The sequence below is a fragment of the Silurus meridionalis genome, chromosome 4 (assembly GCF_014805685.1).
Source record: "Silurus meridionalis isolate SWU-2019-XX chromosome 4, ASM1480568v1, whole genome shotgun sequence".
In the NCBI taxonomy this organism is placed as follows: domain Eukaryota; kingdom Metazoa; phylum Chordata; class Actinopteri; order Siluriformes; family Siluridae; genus Silurus; species Silurus meridionalis.
In genome coordinates, this window is record NC_060887.1 from 3995008 (window position 1) to 4021181 (window position 26174).

Sequence of the window (26174 nt, forward strand, 5' to 3'; positions counted from 1 at the left end):
TGTTAAACTGAGAGAAAAGAAAAATGGGTTCAGTTCAGCAGAAATGAACTGATAAACAGTGTTAGGAAAAGACAAAGTGTTCAAATATTTACTCAAATATAAATTGTGATAACTTGTTAAAATGTTTTTAATGGTTTAATAGTGGATTTATTCAGGTTTAAACACACAAGCTGGTGGTGAAGGTAATATTTATTATAGATTTCTTTTACGAGACGCGTCTCACTGTGTGTTTGTCTCTTCAGACACAGGAAGACGGAGACAGGACACGGTATCAGTCTCCTCCAAGCAGCTTGTCCCCTGTAAGGACTCGGTGTCCTCCAAGCAGCTCGTCCCCTGTGAGGACTCGGTCTCCTCCAAGCAGCTCGTCCCCTGTGAGGACTCAGTCTTCTCCAAGCAGCTTGTCCTCTGTGAGGACTCGGTCTCTTCCAAGCAGCTCGTCCCCTGTGAGGACTCAGTCTCCTCCAAGCAGCTCGTCTCCTACCAGTCATGAGCCTCACATAGAGATGAATACAGAGCACATAGTGTTTGAACAGCTTTATGTTATAGGTTACAGAGGGATTTCTGTCCAACACCAGGGGATCAGGAGGAGAAGGAAAAAGATGAAGAGATCAAGAGGAAGAAGATGAAGAGAAGATGTTATGGACTCGTCTCTGAGCAACAGTTTAAAGTCTCATCTCACTCTTTCCTGTTCAGTGTCTTACCTCAGGTCTGGGAATATCAAAGATTCCTGTAGATGATGTGTTGTGTATACAGTAGAACATCAGCTGTAGGAGAACCAGGGAATAATTGACTAAACAAGGATTTGAATATCAAGATTTAGCAGAAAGGAGGAAGTTGTTTTTGCTGATAACTGATCAAATGTTACACTAGGGCACTTTGTATTTGTGGAAGTGGTGTTACGAATCTCACGTGTAAACATGTGAATTGTTTTTATGCCTCGTTAGTCTTAAAACTAACATTTATAGAACTGACTAATAGAAAGTGTTTTTCATGGATCACCTCAAATCAGTGTTACATTCATTGTGTGTGTATAATGATGGCATGTCAGCTATAAGGGTGATGAAGGAAAAGTCAAATCCAAATGAAGTTTGTCACTTTTTTGTTTCTTGTCATTATTTGTTGTCCTCCCCATGTGCTGCTGTACACAGGTGAACAGAGACGTCCATTCACACCAAGCTTTTTACAGAAATCACCAAATCTTGATTTTATTACTGCTGAGATGATTTTATAGGAGTTTAGTTTCTTATTTTAATACCAATATAAAATCCCATACATATTATGGTGTAGTCGTGGACCAGTTGAGAAAACACTAAGTGCTTGTAAAAAGACTGGCAGCAGATCAAAATCAATCACATCTTTCATTAATGTTTTTTCTTTTTTAAATACATTTTTGGACCTGATTGTATTCAATAAAAAATATGTATTACAGTTAATTTACCTTGTGATTAATTTACCAGATTATTTTATTCTTATGATAATTTCTTGCTTACAAACGTCTTAATAAGTAGATGATTATAATTGAAGGATGAACAGAGACTATAAATACTACCATGTGTTTAAGTACAAAATCTGTTTGTGTTCAGAGAAGGTAAGTATAATGAATAATCTAAGGAAGATTAGATAAAGTCTGTTAAAAGTGCAGTGTTGTCAGGAAACAGAAGGAAGCGAGGCCAGGTAGCATGAATGAATGATTTCTTTTCTAATAGCTCATAACACACATCTGACACGCGCTAATCACGTGTTCTCTCATTCTCTATTTTCAATGCACTTCTACTCCCCCTAATGGTCACTTTAAGTATAACAACAACAGGTCACCACATGCAGTACAAATTAATTACACCCCAAATTAAACCCCACATTTTTATCAAAATCACATTCCAAACTGCAAACACGTGTTTTCTATTAAATAATATAATTCTAAATATTTTATACCCTACTGTGTCTAAACAGAGGAGCTATAGGAACTCGTGTAGGGTTTACAATCACACACCACTTCCTTGTCTTAACACCACCTGTTTTCAGCTTCCGCGTCTGCATTTGAATCATTGAAGCCCCGCCTCTTTTGTGACGTCGGTATCTCTGATAGCGCCCTGGACTCGCTTTTATTGTCATGACAACTTTGTTGTTCTGCAGTTCAACACAAACATTTACTGACCACAGCAATGAAGCGCAAACAAACAGCTGAAATGTTTTTAATTGTTTTTAGTGATAAGCGTCAATGTTTTGAACAATCCGCTCTCCAAGACGCCAAAAAAGATTTTTCAGCCAGAAAGAGCGACTTTCAGAAGAAAGAAGGAGAAATAATGACAGATAATAAGACGGGTAACAGCTACAGCTGCTTCTCCTGCTGTCAACTTTATTCAACTTTATTGTCATTGTACAGAGAACAAGTACAGAGACAATGAAATATAGTTATCATTTAGTTCCTAAAACCACATTAAATATCAATCTGTCATGCAGGAAATATAAAATGATTTTGTACTGACTGAGTAATGCAGCACTTATAAAATATTTGTACTACAACATTGTGTGTGTTTAAGACTGGTGCAGTTTTGCATGACTCTGTTCTGTTCACTGTTTTAACTAGAAGTTTATAATGATTTCTGTTTAACTTAAAGTTTGTTTTTATTTTGTAGATAAATTTAACGTTGCCAAGTGCAGAGATAAAAAAGGCAACATCAGAAGGCCAATGAATGCCTACATGGTTTGGGCGAGGAAACAGAGGCCCATCTTTTCCAAGGCCAATCCAAATAGCAGCTCTGCAGAGATCAGCATGCAGCTTGGGATCGCGTGGAACAAACTGAGTGAAGAACAGAAGAAACCCTACTACACTGAATCATGGAGGCTTAAACAGGAACACGAACAGTTGTTTCCTGGTAGGTGAACTTTCTTTATAGACAAATGGCAAAATAACAAAACAAACGCATCAATTCTGACACTTTTATTGTTTTTATGTTGCTTCTTACTCTTTAAATTCTTCTTTTCTATCATGTAGATTGGGTTTATAAACCGCTTCCAAAGAAGGGAAGGAGAAAAGGCAGTTTGCAGAGTAGTGACTCACAGAGGAGACCTGATCATCAACCAAACCACCACATAGTCATGAACATGCCAGAAGAAGTACCAGTCCATGACCTCGTGCCTGAAGTTAGTGATCAGTTCCCCGGCCTTAGCCACCAAGAACTGCTGTCTCCTAAAGACATCTGCTTTGATCCTCCTCTTTTCCCTTCTGTTTCTGAGTCGACTTTCTGCCAGACCAAGTGAGTTAGTAAACTGCATTGGAACAGTTTCAGAAGAATGACATGCAAATGAAGTTTTACTCTGCATCTTAAATAATCACCATAATCGCCACTCATTTACTTTAATATGCAGCTAAAATTGTGCACTTCTGTTTACAGCACCTGCTATGGGTCTGACTGTACAAGCAGTGAGGTTCAGCTCGAGGACGAGGAGGAAATCACTTTGCTCAACAACGACATCTTTTCCATTTTAAATGAGGAATATGGCTTTTTTAACCAGTCTGGAGACCAGAATCATACTGAAGACCCCCACAACAGCACAGAGATCCTGGATTCTGTACCAGTGTTTGATATCGACAGCTTGAGGATCTGTTGAAGAAACTTGAAGAGATGGAAAATGATTCAGGAATAAAGGAAGATGGTGAAATCTGAACATTTCATGTACTTTAGTGTGCATGTTGTTTCACCATCTTCATTTTATATTAAATTTTATTTTAAACAACTTTTATATAAGGAAATAAAGATTTTGTATGACAATCATGTCTAATGTCTCTTCATCACAGAGAAAATTCAATCACTTCATTTTCTTTCTTGAAATCCACTTTAGTAAAGTCAGTGATGTTTGATGTCCTTAAAGAAAAGGAATTTGACAGAAACTGAAGTTGAGGTATTTTCTTGCAGCTTTAGTGCTTTGTTTAAATTAAATGTGGGCAGAACCTGATTCACTTAAACATCTGTACTTGATAATTGAGCACATGGATTAGCACAAGAAATTCAGTGAGCATAAGTAAAATGATCATGTCGTCTCAGCTTCATCCAGAAAACCTGGAAGTTTAACAAGAAAAAGCTGTTGGTTTTATTGACATGTACACACATTAAGACACTTTTAAGGACTCATTAGAACAATGTTTAGTGTATGAGAGAGAAAATGTCAATAAGAATTTGATTAAATGCACACACAGATGAAAATTCTTACCTGTAGCGCCTCCTTGTTGTGGGTTATAGATTCATACTGGGACTTCAGGACACTGTGAGCCTCTCGTTCTTGCTCACGCTCCTAAAACACAGCCATGAGGAAGAGGATGAAGGATTTAGTCATTAAGGGTTTAGTCATTAATGTTTACATCCACAATGAGGCTCTACTAATATCACCTTCACCACCAGCTTGTGTGTTTAAACCTGAATAAATCCACTATTAAACCATTAAAACATTTTAACAAGTTATCACAATTTATATTTGAGTAAATATTTGAACACTTTGTCTTTTCCTAACACTGTTTATCAGTTCATTTCTGCTGAACTGAAGCCATTTTTCTTTCCTCTCAGTTTAACAGCAGTTACTGAAGCACACAGAGGAACAACTCAGTCATACACTAGGACACATTTCACTACCACATTTATACCTGTTTTACATCTTTATTATTTCCTATAGTGTCCATTTACTGTGTAAATGTAGATCAAAATACAGAAACAACATGAAAAGCGAAATACAATTATTTAGCAAAATTAGCTAACTAGCCAGCTAGCTATTTTTAGCTTTAATAGTTTTCCTTCTCAGTCTAAATATCAGATTTGTAGTGAACTATAAGTAAACTCTTGGTATCTATAAGTTTATTGGTCTCCTACACCATTAGCTGAAAGGTCCATTTCTGCTCACTGCAACATTTATGGAAATAAATGATAGATAGATAGATAGATAGATAGATAGATAGATAGATAGATAGATAGATAGATAGATAGATAGATAGATAGATGATAGATAGATAGATAGATAGATAGATAGATAGAGATTTATTGTAATTGCATTGTACAGGTACACAGCAACGAAATGCCATTTGGCATTAACTAGAAGTGCAAAATGTAGCTATCGTGCAAAAGGGCAGATAAATATATGTCATATTTACAGCAAGTGATAAAGTGATAAATATGTAAACATATGTACAGTGGATAAATATAAAGGCAGTAACAGTGCAGAGATGTGTGGACATCATTAAGAAGTACAGGATGGATCTAAGTCTATGGCATTGAAGAGTAATGTGCAGAAGTGAAGATTACAAGATTATGGCATTTAAGAATTATCAAGCTAAATAACCAGTCTATAATTTTTGTCAAATTTATTTACTTTTTCCTGCAAGTCTGTGATCTTTATGCTAATGATCAGGAGTAAACACAAAATGAGGAACATCGCTTTTCCCCTCTTCACTCCGGTACCGATGGTCCTGATCACCTTTCCGCCTGTTTGGGGATTTTATGGGTGACTTGTTTCTCAATAATAATAATTATAATAATAATAAATGATAAACTCTGTGTTTTAAAGAGAATAAAATCCATAAAGCTCGGAAACTCACCGTTCCAGGGGTCGTACAGTTCACTTCATCCCGACAGAGGGTCTTCATCCTCCACCTGGAACACGGCGTCTCTCGGAGCTACAGGAGGAAAATCCAAGCGATGCTGAGGAAAGAAAAGTCCAAACAAATAAAATCAAATAAATAATATAAATATTTCATATAATAAAATTATTATATGTATATCTTTTCAGCTGATACACACTGTGTGGTCAAAAGTATTTGGACACTTGTCTTTTCCAGCCAGATGTGATTCATAAATTCACCTAAAATGCACTTAAATGCACCATACAGCCAATTAACATGCAAACTGTTGAAACACTTCATATAAACAGAATGTAGAATCACTGAAAGCATTTTAAATGGGATTTAAATACCCGCTACAGAGGGAAGCAGGAGCTTTTCTGTAGCTATTATTGCTTTAATGTTCATGCCACAGGACCAAATATCCGTTTATTTTATCTTTCCATAATGAGCTGGAATAAATCATAAATGCTGTGGTGACCCCCGTGTGTAATGCTGCATGATGGCACTGCTGGAGGATTACACCAGTGGAAGATTAAGGAGAAAAAGAGTCTCCAGGGACCATGATGATTTCTTGGCCCATGATGATGACTGGCTAATAAGCTGATTTAGATTCCTACAGCTGTGCTCCTGGATCTATGTGCTGAATTGGGTCCAGTACTACAGAGGGCAACAGGTTGTTTTTAGTGGGAAATGTCTTGATTCATAATATGATGTATATATATATATATATATATATATATATATATATATATATATAAAATATGATATGATGTACATGTTCCAGACTGTGCTGTAGACTACAACAGGTTCATACAAATTATTCAGTCATGTAAATTCAGCTTGATTATATTTCATATATGATGAAACTCAAAACATCAGTGCTTATGCTCCACAAGTTGGTTGTGAGATGGAGGAGAAGGAAAAATTCTGGAGTGAGTTATATAGAGTGGTAGAAGGTGTTCCTAGGAATAAAAGATTGGTGATTGGGGCAGATTTAATGGGCATGTAGGTGAAGAGAACAGTGGTGATGAGGAGGTGATGGGTAGGTATGGCTTTAACCTCTAAGTCGTCGAGTTGCCAGCGTAACTGATATCCCATTGTTCTCAGGTGTTAATGTTTAGCAATAGATCCCACTACATGCCCTGAGAGATGGTGGTGCCCAGGAACCAGAATGACTCCACTGCTGCCATAGTGCTGTTCATGATGGTGAGTGGGGGGAGAGCAGGGGGTTTCTCCTAAAATCCACAATCATCTCCACTGTTTTAAGCGTGTTAGGCTCCAGGTTTTTATGACTGCACCATGTCTTTCAGGCCTTTCTTCACTGAAGCAGGGTCGTTGGCTGAAAACTGATTCTACAGCTATTTAGAGTAGCTCCTCTTAGCCACTCTATTAGGATCAATGATGAGAATTAATCTTCCTCATATTAATGAATTAATCATGTACTACAGTATTTGAAAATAACTTGAAATCCTGTCAACCAAGCTGAGGGTACATTGGGAACAAGTCTCCCAAAACTGGAAAGTTGCAATCTGGAAACATATGCAGGTGCAGGTGATTGTGTGGATCCATAGGGTAGTGGTCATCACATCTGCTTTACACACAGAAGGTTCTTCTGCGACCCCCAGTGGAACCATGCAGCTAGCAAACATGAATGAGGTTTATGTATTTGTCACAAATTGTTACTTAATCCTGGTATTAAATAAACAACTTTTGGTGTTTCTGCATTGTGCTTGTAACAGAAATGGACAATAGGAATTCCAAAAGGCTCAAGGGCATTGCTCCACTGGGGGTCGAATCCAGGACCTCCTGCGAGTAAAGGAGATGTGGTGACCGTTAAAGCTGTAAGAGAAGTTGGACACTAAGGAAGGAGAAAAGGAGAACTATAGGGAATAAAGTTGATCAGTCACACCATGAAGTTATAGGAAATAGTGGAAGCCAGGCTGAGTTTATTCATTAGTTATTTATCCAGTTATCATCTGTTAACCTGTTATTTCAACAAAACCAGATTTTCTCCTGCAAACCAAGTTCAAGAAAATGCTACAAGGAATTGACTCATGTCGTGTTTGCTGGACTTTAGAATGTAATACTTTATTGCACTGAGGTGCTTTAGTACCTAAAGGTCTTCATTTAAACATTTATTATTTTAGAATGATTAATTTTATTATTATTATATGCAGATTTACATATTTATGAAACCCAAAGAGATAAAATTATTACATTTCCAATAATTGGTTTGATTAAACAATGTTATTTGAGTGTTATACAATCAACACATCCTCGTCAAAGCAAGGAACATTCATAAACCCCCAAAAACTATAATAATGATGATAATAATAATAATAATAATAATAATAATAATAATAATAATAATAACTGCAGTTGGTTGTCAGATGTCAGTCTCACACTGCCCTCTAGTGGTGTTTTGTTGTCTAGTTATATGTGATGATCTTTTACAAAGCAAGATATTTTTCTTGATAATATTAAACTGTCTAAAACTTAAACTGTTTACTGTTTAACATACAGGGGGTTCATGTTAAATTTTTAAGCTAAATGTTTGTGATATAATTAAATGAAACAGAAGTTAAATGAAGCTGATTAAAATTAATGTAATTTTGTGTTTTTTGAGAGACTGCTGAAAGGACATTTCAGGAACTATCTATGGATTCAGACTCGGTCGAGCTGAAACGGTGAAGCGACTCTCATGAACCTCATTGTTTTAGAAGTGATTGAACTGAACTCTCTTGAACCGAGTCACTTGAACTGAATCTAAGGAGTCAAAATCACCAAACCGAATCATTTTGAACTGAATTGACCAAACTGAATGGACTGAATTATTAAAATGAATCTATTAAATAGTTCTTTCTGATGTTTTTCTACTAACTGCAGTTGTCAAAAGTTATACTTGAACTATGATGTTATGAGGCTGCATTGGAACTAAACTTTATAGTATTGTGTGATCAGATGAACCCATGAAGAACTCATGTATTGTAAACTGATTTAATCTCTGTGTTATTGTGATTTAATATTTAAACTGATGCTGTGAATACTGTTCAATAACTGTTTATTTTATTACTTTAACTTCTGTTCATGTAAAATTGGGTTTAAACAAAACCTTTATTTTATTATCATTTACTTTTGTCCCGTTTTCCCAACATTTTATCATGTGGATTTTAATTCTGAGTTAAATTTAAATGATGTACAATAATAATTTAATAATAGAAACAAAACACACACTATATTTAAGATATTTATTTATTTTAAAGGAATAAAAAATATTGAGTTACAATAATCACTGATATTTTTGTACTTTATTATATGTAGGACATGTCCAGCTTGATCTCCTCTTTTCTTTCTCTGGTTTTCTTTCTCTAGTGCTGAAGTCATATTGCTGAACAGCTGTACAGCTTCCTCCAGTCACTCTCGGGTTTCCATCCTCATTTCTCTTCCTCACCTAAGAATCTTTGTTTCCTCAGAGATTTTCTGCGACTCTTTGGGTTTGTAGAGGTTCAGCTTTCTGTTTCTGCTGTTTATATATATATAAGTGCTTTTTCTAAGCATTTTTATCGGTTATGTCGACTTTTTATGTCGCGAACCCTAATATCTCGAGCACAAGGGGAAAAATTTGCCATTTAATGTCGGTTATCTCGGTGCAGCCGCAGAAGAAGTCATGAAGTGGCGGAAAAATCAAGTCTTACAGCTGCTACAGGTGTTGTATTGTATACTGGTGAATCTCTGCTGTTAGTTAGTGCTAGTGTTCGTAGTGTTAGTAGGGCGCGCAGCTTTGGGAAGAAAAGAGCAGCCGTTGAGAGAGTGCGGTGGGAAGGCACGTGCGGGATACACATGAGCGATAACAACGACCGCCGTGAACCAACATATACCAACAATAACGGACGGTGACAGTGTGGAAGTTTAAATAGGAGCTGGTGATGATGATAAACGAGCACCATATGTGCGCGAATGAAGCCGGGAGCTTCAGAGAAAGCGGCCGAGAAAACACCTGACACGCTGAAGGGGCCGAAGGGGCGTGGCAGGTGGATTCTGACAGATAAACATGTACTGTATGTATTTTTATAACATGCCTTCATCAAACAAATCGCGGCAACGCTGTTGTGTAAAACCCTCAAAACACGTGCATGCACATTCTCATTTATTAACGCACATCATGTACATAAAGAAATTTCAAGCACGTTAATATATTGCCGCCATTTTGATTTTCGTTTATCTCAATCATCGGTTACCTCGATGCTTTTTGGCGACCCCCTAGGACATCGACATAACCGGGTTCCACTGTATTAATAATTTAAATAATATCAAATAAAGAATATTAAATATTTCATATAATAAAAATCAAAAGTGATTTTCAGAGTTGAATCAGTGGAAAAGCGACTGATCCAAAGCTGCTGCTTTTCAGCTGATACACACTGTGTGGTCAAAAGTATTTGGACACGTGTCTTTTCCAGCCAGATGTGGTTCATAAATTCACCTAAAATGCTCTTAAATGCACCATACAGCCAATTAACATGCAAACTGTGAAACACTTCATATAAACAGAATGTAGAATCACTGAAAGCATTTTAAATGGGATTTAAATACCGCTACAGAGGGAAGCAGGAGCTTTTCTGTAGCTATTATTGCTTTTATGTTCATGGCACAGGACCAAATATCAGTTTATTTTATCTTTTCATAATGAGCTGGAATAAATCATTAATGCTGTGGTGCCAATGGAAGATTAAGAAGAGAAAATCTCCAGGGACCATGATGATTTCTTGGTCTGGATGATGACTGGCTAATAATCTGATTTAGATTCCTACAGCTGTGCTCCTGGATCTATGTGCTGAATTGGGTCCAGTAGTACAGAGGAAACACACCAGAACCATGCCATCCCTGTCCAAATACAGGTCCTCACCACTCTGGGGTTAATGACAACAGGTTGTTTCTAGTGGGAAATGGCAGACAGGGTCTGCTATAGGTCTGGTATCTGCCCCTGAGTGTCATAATGCCTGTCATTTTGGATGTTATTTTAAGGTGGGTAGTCGATACATCAGGTTTTCCTTCACTGTGGCACACTGACCTGCTTCAGCACATGATTCCTTTATCCTGACACATAGCAGTGTAGGGAACAGACTACAGGCAGCTGCAGGACGTGATGACTGGCTTCTTGGTGACTTTAACAATATGTAGAAATTGTAAACATTGTCCTGATGTAGTCTATAATATGACAGGTGACAGAGGCTTCACCCCTCAGACACTTCTCTCCTCCTGAAATGCAGATGTGGAGCTCTGGATGTCTCAGGTGGAAGACTTCTATACCACCCGGAAAAAGTGTGTAAGATTATCAGGGTGTGTGGTGTTTTGCACAATGTGGCACTGAGGACCAGTTTCCTCTCCTCCTGACCTCCCTCCCCCTCAGCATTATGACCCCGAGCCACAGCCCCCTGCCCCACAAGAGCGATATAAACTAAGTGGAAAAATCCACGAGGAGGTCATACAGCGTTTGTAAGGAAGACAAAATCATGGTTGTTAATAGTGTTTATTGTGACTCTTTGTAGAAAAAGATTAAAATCAAGATTTAAAAAAAGATTAAAAAAAGTTTTTGAAAAGACAGAAATAAAAAATGATTAAAAGACGAGACGATCTACAAGATACAATAGCTTTACACTCAGCTTTATACTATTGACTATAAGTGTAAAACTATCATAAATAGCCAAAAGAGATACAGAAAGAGGAAAAGACATGTTCAGACTCTCTGTTTCTCTTGTCGTCTCCTTTTTTTTCTATTTCTCCTTTTCTTTTGAATGTTTTCTTGTCTCAGCTGAGCAACAATTTCCTCCCATCGCTCTCGGACTCTCATATAATGATCTGTTTTATTCTCTGAAGTCTTCTTTTCTTCCTCACAGAGATTCTGGGTATCCTGGAGCCCCCTGTTGGTCTGAAGCTGTAAGTTGTTCCTCTCCTCTATGTCAAGTTTAGTTTTCTCTCTTTCGTCCTCTTGTTTTTCCTCAAAATCCAACGTGGGCTCAAACTGAGCAACACGTTCCTCCAGTCGCTCTTTCTCTCTGATCAAATGATCTCTCCTGCTCTGCACTATTTTTATTTTCTCACAGTGATTCTGAGTATCCTGGAGCTCCATGGTGGTCTGTTCTAAAGTGACCTCAAGCTGAGCAACATGTTCCTCCACTTTCTTTTGTTCTCTTGTCCAGCTCTCTCTCACAGTCTACAGTTTTCTCCAGTTCCTTATGGATTTTCAGGGAAGACTGGAGCTCCATGGTGGTCTGCTCCAAAATAAACTCAAGCTGAGCAACACGTTCCTCCAGTTGTTTTTGTTCTCTTGCCCAGCTCTGGCTTCTCTCAGTTATGTCCTGTTCCTGCTGCTTTCGCTCAGAAGCCAAAGTAGCCTCCAGCTTTTGCACCGTCTGTAGCAGAATGGCTTTCTTCTTTCTCTTCTGTTATCTTCTCTATCATTAGAAGAAAATGCATCCAAGTCTTTCTCTACTTTCTCCATGTGTTCCAGCTTCTCCTTCATTTCAGCAATCTGCTTAGTTTTCTTTGTTCTTCTGCTTTGAAAAAATTCTCTTAACCTTCTGAAGAGCTCCATGTTTATGCCTCTTTACTCACAAGCAAAACCTTGGAAATGAGAGAAACAGAGACGCATTCCCAATTATAGACGTTGCCTTACTGTGACGTCACAGGAGATGCCCCGCCCTCCGTCTGTGACGTAACCCGGTCTCTTTACCTGACACTATGCGCATGCGCACATTACAGAGGTAAAGAGCGGATAAAATATCATGTCTTCACAGCTTTTCTGTTGTTCCTGAGAGAAGAGTGATATTACAGTCATAAATAAGATAAAACGGCTGTAAACTGTGTATAAAGCGAGTGAATCCGAGTTGAGAACCGGAAGTTGACCGGAGTGACTCTATGAATGTTGCAGAATCATAAATGACCAGTAGGTGGCAGTGTGATGTGTATTAGAGCTCACTGTCACAGCAGGTAATTAGAAGTAGTGGAGCTCTAATGACGTCATTAATAGCGAGGACAAGACACACAGCAGTTTGGGATTCTTTTATTGACTTTATTGATTAATTGATTTGGAGTATGATTGTGTTTCTGATCAAAGTAAGTTCATGTGTATGGAGTAAAACAACCTGTACATTTCTCACTTCCAGACAGTATTATGAGATGTTCATCTGCTGGAAGTTCATGTTTAATGCTGCATGTTTTATAGGATTTATGAGCTGGAATAAATGTCCAAAAACCTCAAATCAACACTGAGTGATTTTTGTAGTTTGGTAGATATTAGATCTTTTGATGTATTATTCTTTTTTAAATATCTGTGTTTTAAATACACATTTATAAATATCAAGGCTTTTACTGGGTAATAAATTAAAAACATAAAGTCATAATTTACTGAAATGAAATTGAAAACATCAAAATACAACAAAAATAAATAAAATGACTATCAATATGTTTAAAACTAGAATAAATCTGGTTCAGACAGTTAAATACAGTGCAGTATTACAGCCTTATTTCATGTTTATTTTATAAACACAGTTTGTCATTATAATAATAATAATAATAATAATAATAATAATAATAATAATAATAATAATAATACTTTATTGCAATAGGGTGCTTTAGTACCTAAAGGTCTACATTTAAACATACTTTTATATTCTAAAATTATAAATTTTATGATTATTATATGAAGATTTCCACATTTATATGATTTATCCTACAGATTAATCACTATAAAGAAAATAGAAACATACACAAGAATGTTATTAACAACTTGTACACTGTACTGCACGATCCATGTGGAATATAATGTGCATATAATAATGAATATTGTGAATGTAAACAAACATTCAGCAGTAGTTGAAAAAAATCAGGTCAGTCTCTGAGCATAAGCACTGAATCACTTGGAATTTACTCGCTCAATAATAAAAACTCTTTGCTATAGTTGTGAGGTGACTGATACACAAAGCCATGGAGCAGTTGGACACTGGGGAGACAATCAGATGAATGAAAGTAGAAAATGTGATAAAACCCTAAAGTTTATTGTGAGATTTGAGTCGTGATCGTTCAGATGCACAGTGTAGCAGCAATGACACAAACTTCACTTCACAACAAGAGCAAAAATACATGAATGAAAAATGAATGAACTTAAAATTCATCAAATGGAAAAAATCCAATGTTATTTAAACTTTGGAGAAAAATCTTATATTCTGTTATTCAATTCTCTCATACTGACCACTGGATGTTCTACACGGCACCTCATGGTAAAGACTCTCTGATGACAGGAGACTCCACCATGATGCCGAGGCGATAAGAAGATCAGTAACATCCTGACACTGAGTTACAGTACAGTGGTCCGGGTCTCGTAACTCAGACCCCATGTCCGAATAGACATAACAATTGTGGCTCAATACTCAAATTAGTTTTAGCTGTTCACTAATCATTTACCAATAAGTTTCAAAACTTAAAATAATACATAAACAAACCAAATGAAGACATCTTCCAGTCACGAATGAGAAGGAGAAAATCAGCTTTATTGCAGTCACTTCAGACCCGTCCCATGGAGCTCTCGGAGAGAATCATCCTGACAGCAATGACACCCGTCAGCTTTCACATGCGAGTGAATTTGATATAAACAATCCTTATTTTTTATATCTCACACCTAGTAAAATGTACATATTGTGTCTAATGTCTCCTCCCTCACAATTTACGTACATCATTGATTTTATGGGGCTTTGCATATCCCACCTTTTGCTCACGAGTTTTCTGGTGTGTTTCTACCTATTCTTAGTTAAAATTCCACCCATATCCAGGAGGCCTCGTTCACCTCCATACGATTCTAATTTACATGTACAAAAAATATCTCTTGATGGAGACCTTGTCTTAAAAAACATCCCTGATCGTGCACTTTTCTAAAAATCTCGTCTGGGTTTTTTCCTATGTCTGCAAATCATCCTTTGTTTTGTTTTGTGTAGACTTTGTATAAAACGTGTTTTTTACTAGTTTTACAAACCAGGGCTTTAGTTTTAACACACCAGCACTTTTCTCCAAATGCTTTTCCTAATTTTCATAGCTCTCGTCTTTTACTTAGTTTTACTTAAAATCTTCTTAAAATATATTTCTTATGCCATAATACTTCTTTATATAACATTTCCTGTCTTACTCTCATCCTGCCTGCATCTTAAGCTCATGCTCTCATGCTCACTTCCTGTGTGTTTTGGACAGTGTACCTCTTATACAAATTCTTGCAACTATTCTTTATTATCTGACGATGTGTTGTGCCTATTAACCTATTACTCTTCTCATTTTATATTTATATATTTTTATATGATTTTTTCACCTACGTTTCTACTTGTGTTTTGAAAATATGTGCATATGCTGTTTGAGTATAGTTAAGGCATGTTGCCTGCATGCTGTTTGCTTATTTTACTATTTTTATTTTACATTATATTTTCCTATCTTTTCCTTCCGCCGACACACTTTGCCTGGTGTACGTGGTCACCACTTTTACCGCCATGGCATATATCTGTTTTCTGGAGTGACTATTGTTCCTCATATGCGTCTCTATTTTCCACCTCGAATATCTCTTCCAGTTCATACTCATGACACCTCTACATTTTTCCTTATTTTCCTAAAACTGCACAAACCTGAGAAATGAGAAACAAAGACACATTCTGACTTATAGACATCTCTACTGTGATGTCACACAAACACGCCCCGAGCTCCTCCTGTGACGTCACAACCCCCCGTCTCTCGCTCTCTCTCAGATTACATTTTATTACGCACAAATAGAGCATTTCTCACACAGATAATGTGGTGATACAAATAAATATGATGTTCTTTATGTGTAAGTTTGTCTCTGATGAAAAAGCCGGTGGCGACTGCAGCAAGAACAAACTCCCCGAGACGGCATAAGGAAGAAACCTTTAGAGGAACCAGAGGAACCCGTCCTCATCTGGGTTTCACTGAATGTCCATTTATTACAGCTAAATGATGTTGAGGTGAAGTGATGATCAGATACAAACTGTAGTCCTGAGTCAGTGTAGCAGACTGTTAACATAAACTACAGTCCAAATCCCAACCCTCAAAACTCCTGTTCTTACTCTGTTTTGTTTCTGCATGGACTATTTCAGCCTGGGGTCGTAAGTTTTGGACACTTTGTTTTTGGTGTTTTTTCCTACGAGGACATTGTATTTTACCTGATAGTAGTAGTGCACATGTTTGATCTAAAATAATGAAAGTGATGAGACGGAACTCTTTGTACAAATAATCACACACACACACACACACACACACACACACACACACACACACACACACACACACACACACACACAGTGTATATGAATATATAGGTGCTCTAATAAAGTGTTTGTAATACATGAACACAATTAGTATCATTGTACACAGTAACATGGTCATTTTTAAACATATGCACAGAGTCGTTAAAGACTCTAATATAAATAATACAAAATTACCGTAACATATAAATATTGAAAAATGGCCCTGAATCCTGTATGTACTGTAGATGTTTTGTTTGAAGTGTTGTGATCATGAAGATGAAATCCTGCAGGTTATTTGGGTTTGTACTGAGTGATAGTTGTTTCATAAACACCTTCTTATAAAATCCAACTCAAATGTTAAATAAAAATTCACTCTAAATTTGTAATCAGCGTCTCACCATCACATTCCACTACGGGAGCGCAGGAGGAGGAGATGCCCGACTGCATGGAATACAGGAGAACATCAAATCCCTACCATTAGATAACTGCAGAACACAGTGTAAATAACGACATATTTTCCTTCAATAAATCTGGAAATGCAGCCATTACGCTCTCACACAGTCGTTACTCTCTTTATGTTCTCATTTTCAGTCCTAACTATAATGATGTTCATGACAAAACTGGCATGAAGAAACGTGTTCACATGTCACATTTTCATCTTCAAATTGTATCACTGGTGATGATGCCACTAATTCATGCTGATTTTGCCAAGGTGTTAATGATCAGTGTAATTACTGTAAACATATAAATGCTGTGGTGACCCCCGTGTGTAATGCTGCATGATGGCACTGCTGGAGGATTACACCAATGGAAGATTAAGGAGAGAAAGAGTCTCCAGGGACCATGATGATTTCGCCCATGATGATGACTGAATAATAAGCTGATTTAGATTCCTACAGCTGTGCTCCTGGATCTATGTGATCTATGCAGCTGCAGGACGTGATGACTGGCTTCTTGGTGACTTTAACAACATGTAGAAATTGTAAACATTGTCCTGATGTAGTCTATAATATGACAGGTGACAGAGGCTTCACCCCTCAGACGCTCCTCACCTCCAGAAATGCAGATGTGGAGCTCTGGATGTCTCAGGTGGAAGACTTTATACCACCCGGAAAAAGTGTGTAAGATTATCAGGGTGTGTGGTGTTTTGCACAATGTGGCACTGAGGACCAGTTTCCTCTCCTCCTGACCTCCCTCCCCTCAGCATTATGACCCCGAGCCACAGCCCCCTGCCCCACAAGAGCGATATAAACTAAGTGGAAGAATCCATGAGGAGGTCATACAGCGTTTGTAAGGAAGACAAAAATAATGGTTGTTATTAGTGTTTATTGTGACTCTTTGTAGTAAAAGATTAAAATCAAGATTTAAAAAGATAAAAAAAAAAAGATTTGACAAGACAGAAATAAAAAATGATCAAAAGACGAGACGATCTACAAGATACAATAGCTTTACACTCAGCTTTATACTATTGACTATAAGTGTAAAACTATCATAAATAGCCATAAGAGAAACAGAAAGAGGAAAAGGCATGTTCAGACTCTCTGTTTCTCTTGTCGTCTTCTTTTTCTATTTCTCCTTTTCTTTTGAATGTTTTCTTGTCTCAGCTGAGCAACAATTTCCTCCCATCGCTCTCGGACTCTCATATAATGATCTGTTTTATTCTCTGAAGTCTTCTTTTCTTCCTCACAGAGATTCTGGGTATCCTGGAGCCCCCTGTTGGTCTGAAGCTGTAAGTTGTTCCTCTCCTCTATGTCAAGTTTAGTTTTCTCTTTCATCCTCCTGTTTTTCTTTAAAATCCAACGTGGGCTCAAACTGAGCAACATGTTCCTCCAGTCGCTCTTTCTCTCTGATCAAATGATCTCTCTCCTGCTCTGCACTATTTTTTATTTTCTCACAGTGATTCTGAGTATCCTGGAGCTCCATGGTGGTCTGTTCCAAAGTGAGCTTAAGCTGAGCAACATGTTCCTCCAGTCGTTTTGTTCTCTCTTCCAGCTCTCTCTCTCACATTTTACAGTTTTCTCCAGTTCCTCATTGATTTTCAGGGAAGACTGGAGCTCCATGGTGGTCTGCTCCAAAATAAACTCAAGCTGAGCAACACGTTCCTCCAGTTGTTTTTGTTCTCTCGCCCAGCTCTGGCTTCTCTCAGTTATGTCCTGTTCCTGCTGCTTTCGCTCAGAAGCCAAAGTAGCCTCCAGCTTTTGCACCGTCTGTAGCAGAATGGCTTTCTCTTCTTTCTCTTCTGTTATCTTCTATCATTAGAAGAGAAAATGCATCCAAGTCTTTCTCTACTTTCTCCATGTGTTCCAGCTTCTCCTTCATTTCAGCAATCTGCTTAGTTTTCTTCGATCTTCTGGTTTGAAAATCTCTAAACCTTCTGAAGAGCTCCATGTTTATGCCTCTTTACTCACAAGCAAAAACCTCGGAAATGAGAGAAACAGAGACGCGTTTCCAATTATAGACGTTGCCTTACTGTGACGTCACAGGCAGATGCCCCGCCCTCCGTCTGTGACGTAACCCGGTCTCTTTTAACCTGACACTATGCGCATGCGCACATTACAGAGGTAAAGAGCGGATAAAATATCATGTCTTCACAGCTTTTCTGTTGTTCCTGAGAGAAGAGCGATATTACAGTCATAAATAAGATAAAAACGGCTGTAAACTGTGTATAAAGCGAGTGAATCCGAGTTGAGAACCGGAAGTTGACCGGAGTGACTCTATGAATGTTGCAGAATCATAAATGACCAGTAGGTGGCAGTGTGATGTGTATTAGAGCTCACTGTCACAGCAGGTCATTAGAAGTAGTGGAGCTCTAATGACGTCATTAATAGCGAGGACAAGACACACAGCAGTTTGGGATTCTTTTATTGACTTTATTGATTAATTGATTTGGAGTATGATTGTGTTTCTGATCAAAGTAAGTTCATGTGTATGGAGTAAAAACAACCTGTACATTTCTCACTTCCAGACAGTATTATGAGATGTTCATCTGCTGGAAGTTCATGTTTAATGCTGCATGTTTTATAGGATTTATGAGCTGGAATAAATGTCCAAACATTTTAAATCAACACTGAGTGATTTTTTTGGTAGATATTAGATCTTTTACATATTATTAATTTTTTAATATCTGTGATTTAAATACACATTTATAAATATAAAGGCTTTTAGTATATATTAGAGATTAGAACAAATTAAATACAATAAAAAATGTATTAACTGAAATAAAACATCAAAATATAAAGTTTCAAAATAAAATCTATCAATACATTTAAAATTATAACAATATATAATAATAATAATAATAATAATAATAATAATAAGTTAAATACAGTGCAGTATTACAGCTTAAATATTTGAATTTATTTCAGATCAATTTTATTCATCCATTAAATAAATGGTGTCAGCGTCAGAGTAGTGTATTTACATGATCTGTTTCAGGGTTTTCACGAACACAACTCTGTTATTACTGTTCTCTTTTCAGCGCCGTCTCTTTCAGTTCTAATGAAAGTTCTCATGTATTAAGAGAATTTTATGAATGATCAATAATGAAACACCTTCATTACTGTTAGTTATTTACATATTTATTTACAGTAATAAAACTATTTCTGTAAAAAAGAGAAAGAAATAATAAATAAAAGCAAAATAAATAAAATGATGAATTCAGTGGAGCAGAACGACAGCACGATGACCTGAAAGAGAAAACAGAGATGTGTTACTTTACATAATGTGTGTGTTTGACCGGTACACAGTGTGTGTGTTTAGTAAAGTTTTGTAGGACATTATGAGGACAGTATGACTTACGCTGTAGATGGAACCACTGCATGTTCCTGGATGGATGGAGGTAGGGCTTGGTGTGGCGGCTGCTCCCTGTCCACTGCTCAGCCATAGTGATACACAGTGACCTCCTGCTCACCAGCTTTCCATTCAACTCTCTGATGGCATTAGTGTCTTCATCCAGAGAGGAATATCAGACAAATCCAAAGCCTTTGGACCGTCCATTGTGCAGTACCACCTGTAGAAGTGAGTGAGGAGATACAGAAAGCAAAAACATGAGCTTTACATCACTCTCATGTAGAAAACCATGAGAAATAACAAGCACTGTCTGTATCCCATAATATAAACAGAACAGCTGTGTTCTTTTATCATCAACGCTCTGGTCTCACTGGTGAATGAACAATGAAGCACTTTTATTTAAAGGTCATTTTCTGAGAGCAGAAACTTGCTGCAAGTGTACACTGGTTCTGGTATAATAGAGGATCTAATCCTAATTCCTACAGAAAACAGAACAAATTCAGCATCCAATGTTTGAGTGCATGTGTGTGTTTACATTGCTGACTTTAATAATACACACTGATCAATCACTCAGTATTAAACCAATTATTACATGTGACCAAACACAGCTGTGACCAAAACCTGCTCCAGATCATGAAGGTCTCTATAAAACACACTGGAAATAGAATCAGAATAGTTCCTGTGTGTCCAGTCTGAGAGGCTGTGGTGTGAATCGCCTGTTCCACTGCTGCTGGTTTTCTTTTCCAGGATCTGCAACTGGAACATCTGTAGATGCAGACAATCATCTCATGTTAGCATCCAATCAGAAGGTAAATTTTGCTAACATGAATAGTTCTCTTCTGTTTTAAATCTTTAACTGCACTTAACACAAAACTAATCGGACGGCTTTGACTCACTCTGTGGATGGATGTTCTTGTTGGCGTTGGGTCTTGGGTCTGGGCAGGGTTTTGAAGGCGAGATGGTTTCTACCTTCATGCCATGACTTCGTCCCTGGGTGGTCTGAGAGGGACTTAAGTACACAGTCCTGCTGCCCAGCACCCTGCCGTTCATCTCCATGATGTCTACTCGAGCCTCATCAGGACATGAAAACTTCACATACCCGATGTCTTTTGAGCGTCCGTTCTTCATCATGACCTGTACGGGACAGCGAGCAGAAACACAAAGCAAAGAACGCACATCAAACGTGTTAGAGGTTCACAATATCAGAGCTCTCCACATTCAGAAAATACTCCAGCTGAGTACAGGGAGGAAACCCCAAGTTACTGGGAAAGAAGGAAAATGTAAGGATCAGTAGTTATAAATGACCTGTGCAGTGAGGACAGTCCCAAATCTCAGGAACGCTTCCTACAGGTCCGTCATCCACAATACAGTCCAGATTTCTCAGCAGCAGTGTGACTGTCTACAGAACAACATCCAGTGTGTTCATCACTTCATTTACATTTCTTTAGGTTAAAAAAAACAGGAAGCATTCGGCATTAGACTTTTGAGTAAGTTGTGCTGTGTGATTCGTGATAATCAGATTTATGGTGAGACATAAACACCTTCAACAAAGTCAGACTCATAAATAATATTTTACCTGATTATCTACACACAGTTATACATTTTCTCACATTCTCTAAAGTCTCCAAAAGTCCAAAGGACTTCAGCCTGTTCTTTTTTGATCCTTCACCTTCTGCTCCTCTACCTTCTGCTCCTCCACCTCTAAAGAAGTGTCAGATAGAGATGGGTTATATATAACATTCTTTTTCGTATCCTGGTCCAGGTGATTTACCAGAAGGCAGACTTGCTAAGGCTATTTCTGTATCAGATATAAACTCATCCAATTGTAATGCTGTACCCACACTTATTGTAGGAATACATACATTTTGAAAAAGGCCTATAATGTTGAAGTGTCAGCAGATAAAGGAGCAGTATATAGTGATTTATAACATTGGAAGAAACAGTCATTGATTGTTAATACTGGAGTGTAGTGGTCATCATGTCTGTTTTATATGCAGAAGGTCTTGGGTTTGACCCACAGTGGAGACATGCTCTTGAGCCTCTGATTTTAATTTCCTACTCAATTACTTAGTTGATTGTTGATGCGTTAATAAATGAGAATGTGCATGCACGTGTTTTTGGAGGTTTTTACACAACAGCGTTGCCGCGATTTGTTTGATGAAGGCATGCTATAAAAATACATACAGTACATGTTTATCTGTCAGGAATCCACCTGCCACGCCCCTTGGCCCCCTTCAGTGTGGTTCACCAGTATACACTACAACACCTGTAGCAGCTGTAAGACTTGATTTTTCAGCCACATTTCACGAGTTCTTCTGCGGCTGCACCGAGATAACCGACGTTAAATGGCAAGTTTTTCCCCCCTTGTGCTCGAGATATTAGGTATATCGACATAACCGATAAAAAATGCTTAGAAAAAGCGAGAATTTGGGGTTCCACTTCAAAAACGTCGACTTAATAGGGTTGTCAAGGTAACCGAGGGCGAGATAACCGGGTTCCACTGTATTCACAATCAAACACTAAAGTGGCTTCTGCTGTTGTGTTGAGCTCTTAAACATGTTCTTTTTACAGCTGAAGTATGAAAACAGAACACCGGGTTAGCTTCTAGCTTCGTCGAGGCATGTAGATTCTGAAGGAGCTTCGGCAGATTGGAGTTGCTGTTTATCGCAGTAGATACGAGCTTGAACCAGAAAGACACAGCTTACATTTGACAGTTTTTGTCTTTATGCTCAACTAAAGTGAAATAATGAGCATATTTCCACTTTGAGAAACTCATCTTGCTCTTGCCTCGACTTGCCATTACAGACCTGAATAAACGGAGACACGCCCACAGCGCGTCTTCTTCCTGTTTACAGTGGTTCATCCACCAATCCTACAATGCGACGCTGCTGTAAGCTGGTTAGGCTGTAGTCTACACTTCAGCCCAAATTCATTCATTTAAAAAGTAACGGTAACGCACCATACGGTAATGGTAACGGAGTTACTTTATTTTTACAGTATTGTTACAGTATTAGTTACTGTCAAAAGTAACGCGTTACCGCCCAACACTGTTTATTTGCATGTTTGTCACACTTTAATGTTTCAGATCGTCAAACTAATTTAAATATTAGTAAAAGATACACAAGTGAACACGACATGCAGATTTTAAATGAAGGGGAAACAAAATCCAAAACTACATGGCCCTGTGTGAAAAGTGTTTGCCCCCCTGTTAAAACTGTGCTAACTTTTTTGTTCACACATGGCAAAAACATGGAACAGTGACCTTCCCAGGAGTGGCCGGCTGACCAAAATTACCCCAAGAGCACAACGACGACTCATCCAAGAGATCACAAAAGACCCCATAACAACATCCAAAGAACTGCAGCCTCACTTGCCTCAGTTAAGGTCAGTGTTCATGACTCCCCATGAGAAAGAGACGGCAAAATGATCTACACGGCAGAGATCTAAGACTGAAACAGCTGCTGAGCAAAAAGAACATAAAGGCTCGTCTCAGTTTTGCCAGAAAACATCTTGATGATCCCCAAGACTTTTGGGAAAATACTGAAAGTTTAACTTTTGTAAGGTGTGTGTCCCATCATGCCTTGCGTAAAAGTAACACCGCATTTGAGAAAAAGAGCGTCATACCAACAGTGAAATATGGTGGTGGTAGTGTGATGGTCTGGGGCTGTTTTGCTGCTTCAGGACCTGGAAGACTTGCTGTAATAAATGGATCCATGAATTCTGCTGTTTACTAAAAAATCCTGAAGGAGAATCTGTTTGTGACTTCAAGCTGAAGTGAACTTGGGTTCTGCAGCAGGACAATGATCCAAAACACACCAGCAAGTCCACCTCTGAACGGCTAAGGAAAGAAAAAATGAAGACTTTGGAGTAGCCTAGTCAAAGTCCTGACCTGAATCCTATTGAGATGCTGTGACATGACCTTCAAAAAAAGGTTTGTGCTTAAAAACCCTTCAATGTGGCTGAATTACAACAATTCTGCATAGATGAGTGACCAAAATTCCTCCACAGCACTCTAACAGACTCATCACAAGTTATCACAAACGCCTGATTGCAGTTGTTGCTGCTAAGGGCGGCCCAACCAAATATTGTGGTTTTGGATTTTGTTTTTCTCAATAATAAAAACTGCATGTTCACTTGTGTTATCGTTATCGTATCATTCGTTGTTCAATCAGGCTCTTCGTCGCTTTCTAAAATAAAGAGTAACTGGGAATCGGACCTTAATTATAATTTTATGGATGAGGAATGGTCCAAGGCCCTTGGTCGTGTACATTCCTCCTCTATATGCGCCCGTCATTCGTTAATACAGTGATCAGTGATGGGTGTCGGCGGCTCCGGCTACTCTTTATCATACTTTTTGGCTTTGCCCAGCCTTGACCTCTTTCTGGACATCAGTTTTTAAATCAATCTCTAAATACTTCATTTTAGATATTAAACCATGTCCCCTAATAGCATTATTTGGAATCAACCCCACAAATCCCTCCTTGTCATCCTTACAATCAAACATGCTCGCCTTTTGTTTAATAGTAGCAAAGAGACTTATATTACTGAACTGGAAGAATCCTCACCCACCCAGTTCTTCTTATTAAATACATGACCTGTCTCAGTTTATTCAAATAGAAAAGATCAGATTTACATTACTTAGTATTACGGAAAGGTTTTACACCACCTGGCAACCATTCTTATTGTATTTAAGAGAAAGAGGAAAATAAAATCCTGTTCTCTTTGTTTAGCCTTTTTGAGCTCTTCCCCTTGTCCCTGACTTCTTGGTAGATGTAGAAAGAGAAAGGAAAACATATATCTTAGTTTTTTTTCTTTCTTTCTTTCTCCTGTTCTTGATGCTCACATTCATGATTGTGATTATATGTATAACTTAGAAAGAGAGAGACCAATTTCTTGTTGTTGGACTAAATTAAACACTGTTCCATTGTCTTTCTCGCCTGAGTGTCTTTCTGTTTGAATGCATCAATAAAAAAGAGTTGGATAATAATAATAATAAGAAGAAGAAGCTAAGTGATTTTGAAATGTTTTGCCGGTGTCTATGATGACAGGCGGGTCCATCTAATACACAAACGGCAAGTGTTCAAGGGAAGCAAATAAAAGCAAGACTGCTTAGAGGTTGTTACTTTGGCAACTGAACATAATCACTAAAGGTTTTGCGTTGGCTGGGAATCGAACCCGGGTCAACTGCTTGGAAGGCAGCTATGCTCACCACTATACCACCAACGCCACACTGGCAGGGGCGAACATCCGAATGAATCCATGCTAGAAGAACGTTGGTTGTTTTGAACTTCTCAGCAAACCGGTTCATTCTCCTGCTCTACTGCAACTGTGAATGTATGCAAAAGTGCAAACAGTGACCAAGAAGCTTTTCCCTGTGGTAGTTTCTGTAGTGTAGTGGTCATCACGTTCGCCTCACACGTGAAAGGTCCCTGCTTCTACACCAGGCAGAAACAAGGTTGTGATTTTGAAGCTAGTGTTACATTCTTAGGCCTGTAAACTGTGTTACTCGACAGCATTAGAGAAATGTAGAAAACTTTCTTTTATATTGTTTCTGTAGTGTAGTGCTTTAAGTGTTATTGCTGCTGTTTGAACTACAAAAATGTTCAAACAAGTTAAATGTTCCTTATTTTAAAATATGCAAATGCAGTTATAGGAAAATAAACTATTTTTCTATTTCAATAAAATCTGAATTCAAGAAATTCCTGGAAAAAAATGACTTTGACTTATTTTACACACAGAACTGTGCAGTAAAGCTGAAACTCTACATCTTCAAACTGCATCATGTAACTGAAAAAAAAAGCAAAACTTTACAGGATGTGGTGTTTTGCACAATGTGGCACTGAGAACCAGTTTCCTCTCCTCCTGACCTCCCTCCCCTCAGCATTATGACCCCGAGACACAGCCCCATGAGGAGGTCATACGGCGTTTGAAAGGAAGACAAAATCATGGTTTAACTTCATCTTTTAATAATTGTGCAATTTTACTTTTGTCACATTTTCCCAAAAGTTTATCATGTGGATTTTAATTATTTAGTTTAAAAGCATCCTCCAGTTGAGAAACACTGATTTAGAATCAGGATTTAAATGATGTCGAACACTTCAATAAACAAGTGATTTCATATTTTAGATTTTTATTGATTTTATTAATTATTATTGAACATGGAGAGGTTTAGCTTTCAGTTCCTGTCCTTGATGTCCAGACTCACTTGCCTTTTTTCTATTCTTTTCTTTTTTACTGGAATGGGTGATAGTTGTCTGATCCAGTGCGGCAGGGGAACAGATATAGAACTGTGAGACTTCAGTGCAGACCACACCGCATTGTGACACCTCAAACCACCACCGTGAGAACTCGCTGAGAATACCTTAGAGTCTGTTGCGTGACATTTGCGACAAAGGATAGGACAACAATTCCAATCACGATGTTTCGCTGGTTCAGTTGTCCATAGAACATAGCCACAGAAGGTGATGGTGTAGTACGTT

General features: G+C 37.9%; 2 protein-coding genes and 1 non-coding gene across 3 annotated transcripts in view; 1 reads left to right on the plus strand and 2 right to left on the minus strand.

Annotated features, from left to right (window-relative positions):
- The window catches only part of LOC124384578 (zinc finger protein 850-like), a 1373244-nt gene that overhangs the window by 967214 nt on the left and 379856 nt on the right, over positions 1–26174 (minus strand). The gene's annotated exons all lie outside the window — the stretch shown is intronic.
- The window catches only part of LOC124384657 (leucine-rich repeat flightless-interacting protein 1-like), a 794289-nt gene that overhangs the window by 279051 nt on the left and 489064 nt on the right, over positions 1–26174 (plus strand). The gene's annotated exons all lie outside the window — the stretch shown is intronic.
- Positions 24850–24921, minus strand: trnag-ucc. The gene has a single exon. It is a non-coding gene; the product is annotated as a tRNA-Gly (tRNA).